We start from the raw sequence: 9,791 nt of genomic DNA, 5'->3' as shown, positions 1-9,791 counted from the left end.
TACTACTGCAACTCAGATAATAGAGGCAAGACCACTAACTTATCCAAGAAGCGGAACTGATTGCTGTGACAAGGGCATGTCTCCTTTCAGAGGACAGGAATGTCACTATCTATATGGATAGTCAATATGCCTTCTCTACGGTGCATGTGTTTGCTCAGCAATGGAAAAATAGGGGGATGGTTACAACCTCGAAAGACATTATGCACAAAGACCTAATCCTTGAATTACTCGGGTTTGGCCATCTGTAAATGCTCTGCTCATACCCGCTAAGGACCGGTATCACTTGGTAATGCCCTAGCAGACAAAGCAGCCAAAGAGGCAGCTATGTCCAGTACCTTTTCACTTGAAACCACACCTACAGAATTACAACCAACAGATAAATTTGATTTACAAGTCATGCAGGAACTTAGCACAGTACAGGAAAAACAACGCTGGACTAGGTATGGTGTTAGGCAGAACAAAGGAATCTATGTGGGACCGGATAATAAATATTATACTAATCTTTTTAGGTATGCAGCACTAGTTGTGCATGGCCCTTCCCATCTGGGCCCTGCAGCTATGATTAGAATTATCCACCTTACCTTTTGACCAAAATTTCATTGCATATGCAAATTTTGTCTATCCTGCATAGTATGTGCTAAATACCACGGGAGGGTCAGAGTTGCTCCGCATCATTTCCAACACCCCTATCCTTCATACAATATGTATGGACTTCATCGACTGACCCCGCACAACTAAAGAAGTTTGTGTTAGTAATAGTAGATGCATTTACTAAGTGGGTTGAGGCTTTTCCGGTGACACATCCGGATGCTCAATCAGTGGCTAAAATTTTGGTCAATCACCACTTTGGACTTCCTACACATCTACTCTGACAACGCACGCATTTTGTCAATCAGATCATACAGAAACTGTCTACAGTTTTCCAAATTGAATTGAAACACCATTGTGTCACCCACAGTCAGCAGGGTTGGTGGAATGCCATAACGGCATTCTAAAAGGCAAGTTGAGAAAACTCATGGCGAGACACATCAGTCTTGGATTACCTGTCTACCTCTAGCCCTCCTTTCCACAACTCCCACCTCAAAAGGAGTCACCCCATTTGAGTTGTTGTATGGGAAGTGGCAAAACTTGTTGCCGCGGAACGTGAGGGGGTGAGGAGATAGCGGAGTACATGAGGAAAACGCTGACCAATACTAACAGCTGTTTAACGAATGATTGTTTTTCAGGTCCAAGAGACGACAAGATCACGGAAATCAGACCGCGAAAGTGGGTCTGGATCAAAATAATAAACGTAAGAATTGGGCATCCCCAATGGGGGGCTCCCTACCAGGTGCTAATCGCAACTCCAACAGCAGTTCGGATTAAAGAAAGGTCCTCATGGATCCACCTAACGCACTGCAAAAAAAACATTTTCAGTTAAATAAAGACTTGAGTTCCCTGAGGAACAAACAGACAGCAGCAATCATGAAGGACAATAATGAGAATAAGAGAAAATGGTTCTATTGCAATGTTTTATTGTTTATAACTATTGTGATTGTAATATTTCTGTTTTGGACATTTCTGTCTTTTAATGAAGCTAGCCATTCAAAAGAGACAAACACACCAGCTGGCATCCAAACTTTAATACATATCAAGCGATTAAATATGCATATGCATCCTCAATGAATGTCTCAAATTGTTGGGTATGTACTGCAATACCTACTGTACACAGTGGCTTAATGTTAGGGACAGCCCTCTGGGAATAAATGATACTTGAATAGTTTGTTGTTTGAAACCACAGAAGTACCACTGAGACAAGGTGGCGCTGCCTCTTCTGGCCAAATGGAACAGTGTGTTTTCAAAAGATTGGGAAAGTTAAGGTGGGGCTGAGCCAATGTAATTTGACAATAGTTCATAATTGTACCCTAGAAGGGCAGTGTGAGACCAAGTTTGAGCTATAAAAAAGACATCAATGTAAATGATATTAGTTTTGTTGAAAAAATGCTGTATGTATATGGCCTGTTATTTAAGGCTAAAGCCAAATGGGAGTTATGAATTTGCAACCAATATTACCATCAAAACAAATGATTGTTATTTTATTTGTGGTAGGAAAGCATATAAATGGTTACCATATGGCTGGTCAGGAAGTTGTTTTTTGGGATATCTGATATCTTAATAAACCTATTAATCCCGTAACATTGATGCGATTTATCACCATGACACGCCAGCAGCAAAGGACTCTCACATATGGACCATGATGTAATTTTGCCAGCATATGGGACAGTAAAATCCATCTGGGAACTGAGAAAACTGTCAAAACTGTTAGAGACTCATTTTCAGCGCTAGAATTGGTGACGGAGGAATTAACATGAGAACAGTAGTGTTGCAGAACTGTATCGATTTCACCCTAGGAGGAGTGCTGCTAGTTCATTCCTGATAGATTCAGAGCCATCTTGAAATAATTCAACAAGTTTCTGAACTGACTAAACCTGGTCCAAACCACTTGACTGACTTTTTCCAAAATCTGTTTGGAAACTGGGGTTCTGTGTTGATGAACATTTTAATTGCTGTATGTGTTGGTGCAATCATATTTTTGCTGCTTGGCTGCTGTTGCATACCATGTATCAAAGTGAATCGAAGGTTATCTCTGCCAATGCTACAAAAGCATATTTCTCTGATTATGAGAAGGTATACAACGGATTGTGTAAAGTAAACAGTATACAAAATGTTGTAAGGGGAAATGTGGAAAATACTGAAGTCAACATATTTTGTATTCTGTATTTAAAGGGTTAAGCAGAAAATGTTGCAAACTGAAATGTTCTGGAAAATGTTGATCACTGAGGAATGCAGAAGTTAATCTTAAACTGCTGATAAGAAAGTTAATGGTGCAAGAATAACTGTGGTACTGGCTGGTAAAAACAAGTAATCAAACTATCAATTTTAATGAAAGTCCTCTGTGTATGTACGTGCAGGAGGGTCTATATAAGGAGAACTTAAAGTACAAGTAGCCAGACTGCTGGCATATTACTATCATGTAGCAGGTCTCCATGCATGTAAAATAAAGCTGTTTTACTTGCTTACAAGAACTTGGTGTGATTCTTCCAGAATATGTTAGAAGAGTAAAATCTTTCGACAACTAATTTTTTTTTTTATGTTCTGACATTCTCAGTAACATCCGATTTTGAGATATTGTTTTACTACTAACACAGGTCCTGGTAGTAATGACTGCTCGCTTTTTCTGCTTTAGGACCAGCCCTGTCCTTCTGCTGTAAAAATACTACATCCTTGAAGTCTTTGCTGGAAACTGATAAGAATATCAGAAGAAACAACCCTCTGGTCCCACAGGAATGAACAGTTGCGGTCACTGTATTTGTTGTCAGCATATTCTGATTGGAGTTGATCTCAAGTTAACAGCACAAATCTTTTCTCTCCATTTCAAAGATTCATTTGACTGCACCACCAAGAATGTTGTGTACATCGTGATCTGTTCCCATTGTGGCTCTTTCTATGTTGGAAAGACTATACTCAGATTGAATGACAGATTAAAAGAGCATATCAGAGCAATTAGATTCACAGATAGTAAAAATGCTTTAGCTAAACATAGTCTAGTGTGCTTCCAGTTTTTTAATTTTAAGTTTGCAGTTTTGGACAAAGTGGTTGTTCCCTTTGGCGATGTAAACCCTCTCGTGGAGGTCAGGGAATTACAATGGCAAGTGAGACTTTAAGCTGACACGCCTCCGGGGCTCATTGGAACTTTAAATATAAAATGTTTATTAAGAATGTTAAGATAATTGATGGTTCCCACCTAGTGGGCGGGGTTCTATATATATATATTTTTTTGAATTTATGAATGTTACTGTAGTTGTACACATTCACATGTTGTTTGCACTGTCCAGGGTGTACATTTAAATGAATTTTCTGATAAGGTTTGTGTTTTAAAATAGTAAACACACGAAAGTGCTTACTTTTTAGTGTACAGTCTGATTTCTTCTGGTTGAGGTTTTTTTATTGTTTTTTGTAGTCGTGGTGTATACCTCATTTGACAGAAAATAAAGCTTATACTACAAGAAACTTTGCGGGTATAGAGAATCAAACAGATTTCTTCAGTAACAGTCAGGATTTACTGACTATCTCAACTTACAGCATTCCTAATGATTTTACATCAGCTGTACAGTCTTTAAATGACTCGATAGTTAAAACTCAAGATATATTAAAGGGTTAATCAACAAAGCTTTTGATTCTTACTGCTCAACAGAAGTTGAATTCACAGAGCTAAGACCCACTACTTCCAATGCTAAGGCTTTCATAAGAGAATATTTTGGCGCCAAATGATATCCACCCATTTGCTGACTTGTCATATGATAATGGGGAATAAGAGGCTTTGCATGCTATAGGTATTGTTAATGGTTCTATAGAAAATTGCAGACATCTAATTCTCAAGCTTGAAAGACTCCTGTTTACATATAAAAACATTGAATATGACAACTTTTATTTAAACAAATGTATCTCCAACGAAATAGTTCCACAGGTTTTAAGATGTTTTAAAATCTTTAATGGAATTGACCCTGATAGTGCAGTTTTCAGGTCGCTGTGTCAAATTTATAACAAAGCTGGTTTAAAAGTACTTAAAGTCCTCATTGACAATAATTGGGTTAAACTACATTCCTTAAGTGAACTTATTACAACCATTAATGAGTCTGTAATTTCACATCCCTCAGTTTGGGCAGGTGAAAATGGCTGGGGATTCATTGGACTCTAAAGTTTCTAGGTATGTAAATATTATTATTCGTCATAAAAAGAAGAAAATACTCAAGACTGGCAGCAATATCAAACCAACATAGCTTATCTCCCGCATCCGCGGTGTTGGTGCTGCGGTAGCGTTGTCGCCTCTCAGTAAGACGCTGTCCTGTTCGATTCTCAGTTAGAACGTCTTCTGCGTGGAGACATGCGTGTATGGGCATACCTTCGTTGAAGGATGTGCATCAGGGCTGGCAACTCGGCACGTAAAAATCAACTGCCAATCATTAGCAGACCGGAGTTCCGCTGTGGCGATCCCTATCCGGGAAAAGCTGAAAGACACAAACACATAGCTTATCTCCCACCATAATCCAACTTCCATTAAGAGGGGGTTTAATTCAACAAGACAAATCGCACGTAAAGCTGACACACCGAAAAATTTTGTAGTATTCCCTAATGTGAACACTTTTCAACATTTTAATTTATCCTCCACAGGACCTAAGGTTGGCAGTGATCTTAGACACACTCCAGTTGATGTCAGAAGAGATGCTACCACCAGGTTAAATGCGTCGGCCACCCCACTGCATATTCTCTTTCCACCTAGAGCTGGGGCTTCTACTGAAGTAACTGCAACTTCTTCTAATACTCTTGTATCCGATTCCAGGACTAATGACCAAAATAATTTTTTATCTCCAGGACAGCTAAACAGCAAAGTTTATACCTCCTAGAGAGGACGAATAAGAAGCTGAGGGAAAAAATGTGAGAGGTGACAGCTTGGCAAAATCAGGAATGGCATTTTAAATTTTCATATACCTTTTCCCTTGCTTTCCAGCACATCTTCTCCCCTAACTTCCAATACCACTTTCAACTTGTCTGGTTATCTGATTAATTCAGATATGCAGTCAGTACTGAAAAAAAGTTTTAATTTTATTCCAGCACAAAGTGAGAGGACTATGGATGCCACACTGGATCTGAAACTGAATGTTAGAAAGCTTAACTTGAAACAAGGCTTTTTTAATAATTTTGCAACCAATGAAAGTGTGTTTAATAACCGTTTAGACAATTCTAGTCCTACAGAATCAGTAGGTGATTTTGTTGATGGACCACAACACACAATGTTTCAATCTTTACCTTCCATGGACATTTTAGAGACTGGTTTGAATTCTCAGAATACAGATTCAAAGGAGAACTTCCTCAAAAGAAGTATTTTAAGTACATCCTCCTTCGATACTAAATACTTTCTCTAAAGTTTGTGAAACTGATATTAGCAATACATTAGCTATTAAACAGCAGCACAAATGGTTTAACCTGAATTTTGAAGAGAAAAAAAGGTCTGTAGCACCTGTGCAATGACCTAAATATCAGAGTTATGAAGGCGCATAAAGGGGCTGGTATTATGTTTATGGACAGTAGAACTTACAAACACAAAATGGAAATGACTCTTAACAAAAATGACATCTATCAGTAGAGCCTGATGAGGTTTTAAGATGCTTTGAAAAAATAGACCGCATGTTATGAATATTATTCATTATAACCTCATTACAGATTGAGTTTGTTTTCATGCAAGTAGGGAATCCTTGCCTGGGTAAAATTTTCGGAATTCCAAAAATTCACAAAGATCAAATTAACCCCCCATTGAGACTCATTGTCTCCTCCAAAAAAATAAACCTGAATTTATTGCCAAACTCCTTGATTTTTATCTAAACACTACAGTTCAAACCTCCCAGTTTTATCTGAAAGACTCTTGGGAATTCCGAATTAGCTCTATATTTTTATCAGTGGTTCCCTGAGATTACTGCTTCCTTTAACAATATTTTATTGGTTACACTTGACATAGTGGCTCTCTACCTTAACATTCCTCATCTTGATGGCATTTGTTTAGTGGAGAAATACCTCACAAACCATGCTGGTACAGAGTTGGGTAAAGCTCAAACACTTTGTAAACTTCTACAGTTAGTGCTGGAAAACAACTTTTTCATTTTCAGTGATAACATTTACCATCAAATTAAAGGTGTTGCCATGGGTGCTAAAATGGCAGCAGCTTATGCTAATCTAGTGCTTAGTTCAGGGGAGGCCGACACACATTAATTTGAAAGGATTCAAACAAGTATGTCTCTACAAGCTTTTCATTGACAATATATTTTTCTCTGGCTGGGCACTCAGAATGAAATAAATGATTTTATTTCAGACATCAAAGAGAGTATTTGGTTTCTTAACTTTACCATCACTGGTATAGGTAAAACAGTTCATTTTTTGGACATTACCCTTTCTTGTGATAATATCCATAACACTTTCAGCTCCACGATTTATCGTAAAGACACCTTTAGAAATAATTATCTGGAGTACAACAGTCAACTTCTGTTTTTGAAGAGAAACATAGTGAAGGGCCAGTTTGTACATTTAAGCTGATTTGTCAGTGAAGAAGATCAGTTTTTTTTAAAGAATACAGCTTTCTCAGATGTCTATTCATAGAGAAAAACTAAACCATTAAACTCATTGACTATTTTTTATATATATGTGTGTCTGTGTGTGTATATATATATATATCTATATAAAAAGGTACCAGTTGGAGGTGCCAAAATAATCACTATACAAACGTGTAGCAGCCACTGAACAGTTTTATACATAAACGCCAACGAACTCCACAGCGTTTTCATCCACTGACTTCTTCAGATGTAACAACAAACCCATCAGTTAAGGCAGCTTATATACCCTCCCCTAAAACATTTAATTGATTAATTTATTAGCATATCTAATCAATTCCATTCAGTTTCGCCATAAAATGCTATAAATACCATACTTGTACACAAATAAACTAATATATGTAAACTAATATATAAACAATACATTTTTAAATTGCTTTCTAAAAACAGATGAGAGACTTGAATATTAAATAAATCAGTGCCCTTATCAAATAAGTAACCCTTTTTAAAAATAACTATAATAGTCTACAAATTAGATACTTACTAAAAAATAGTTTTTATAAAATACATTTAAACTGTGAAAACAACTGCAGGAACAGTAATAAAAATGCATAACTTCACAGAATGTGAAACTAATGGTTCACTTGGGACTGTTTACAATTTAGCAGCCCTCAGTCTCAAAATAGGGGCAATAGAGATGTGTTCATTAAGCCCAGGGAATTTGTTGGCTTCTAAGAATAATTGCCAATATACCTCTCTTACGTCTATCCTATTCTCCCATGGGCCCCCCCTAGAGTCCTGATGTACCATTTCAATAACAAAAAAGCACCACTTCGCATTAGGACATAATAAACTATGTTTATATAATGCTTTATTACCATCCTTTGTTCTAATGGCATTTAAGTGTTCGTATATTCACCTTTTTTAGTTTTGCCAATATAAAATGCACAACATATCTTACAAAGACCTAAATTTACAAGTCCTTCACTGTTGCAATAGGAAAAACTAGGACTTTTAATCAAATAGTGTCTCTCCTTAATATATACCGAGTCTTGTCTAAGAATAAATGAACATTGAGCAGAAGATCCACACCTATAGGTCCCAGGTTTTCTTCCCTTCTGCCCCTTAGAATAATTTTCCAATAACTCCTTAAGATTCTTGCCTTTTTTATAGGTAAATTTCACTGGATGTTTGAACAAAGTATCCAATTCAGACTAACTACTAAACCTACCCCAATGTTGTGTTATAATATTTTTGACCTTTTTTGTATTCTGATTATAAAACATCACATAATTACTCGTAAAGGTCCTTCCATTGTTCAAAATCGACTGTGTCCCTTCCACTGTACTTTCCTCCTGGTCAGTAGTTGATATAACTTGCCCTGTATGCCCCCCTCTCTCAAGTCCTAAAATGGGGGCAAATCTGGAACTTCTTCTTTGTTTCACCTCTATCATAACCTCTTCTAATAAGGTGATAGGGTATTTTCTGGCCAGAAACATGTCCTTGACCTGTCTCTCCTGTTCATACTCATCATTCCTAGATGTCATCCTGCAACTACGTATAAATTGACAGTTAACAATGCTCCTCTTCTGCTTAAAAGGATGAGAGCTGGTAAAGTACAGGTAGGAGTTTTTCCAATTGCAACAGTGAAGGACTTGTATATTTAGGTCTTTGTAAGACGTTGTGCATTTTATATTGGCAAAACTACACGAAAACTAAAAAGGCGAACATACGAACATTTAAATGCCATTAGAACAAAGGATGGTAATAATGCATTATATACACATAGTTTACGATGTCCTATTGCCAAGTGGTGCTTTTTTGTTATTGAAACGGTACATCAGGACTCTAGGGAGGGCCAATGGGAGAATAGGATAGAAGTAAGAGAGGTATACTGGCAATTATTTTTAGAAGCCAATAAATTCCCTGGGCTTAATGAACACATTTCTATAGCCCCTATTTTTAGAATGAGGGCTGCTAAATTGTAAACATGCCCAAGTGAACCATTAGTATTTTATAAAAACTATTTTTTAGTAAGTATCTAATTTTTAGACTATTATAGTTATTTTTAAAAAGGGCTACTTATTTCATAAAGGCACTGATTTATTTAATGTGCAAGTCTCTCATCTGTTCATAGAAAGCAATTTAAAAATGTATTGTTTATATATTAGTTTACATATATTAATTTGTGTACAAATATGGTATTTATGGCATTTAATGGGGAAATTCAATGGAATTGATTAGCTATGCAAATAAATTATTCAATTAAATGTTTTAGGGGAGGGTATACAAGCTGCTTTAACTGATGGGTTTGTTGTTACATCTGAAGTAGTCAGTGGATGAAAACGCTGTGGAGTTCGTTGGCATTTATGTATTAAAACTGTTCAGAGGCTGCTACATGTTTGTACAGTGATTATTTCGGCACCTCCAACTGGTACCTTTTTGTGACTGACATTGGTTTCCTGGTTAAGGTACCTGACCTGTTTGTTTTTTTTGTATGTATATATATATATATATATATATATATACATATATCTATGTTGTGTGTGTATATATATATATATATATATATATATATATATATATATATATATGTTGTGTGTGTGTATATATATATATATATATATATATATATATATATATATATATAAA

This window comes from Protopterus annectens, chromosome 3.part0, assembly GCF_019279795.1.
Source record: "Protopterus annectens isolate FY-2018-M chromosome 3.part0, PAN1.0, whole genome shotgun sequence".
Taxonomy (NCBI): Eukaryota; Metazoa; Chordata; order Ceratodontiformes; family Protopteridae; genus Protopterus; species Protopterus annectens.
This window is presented reverse-complemented; position numbering follows the sequence as displayed.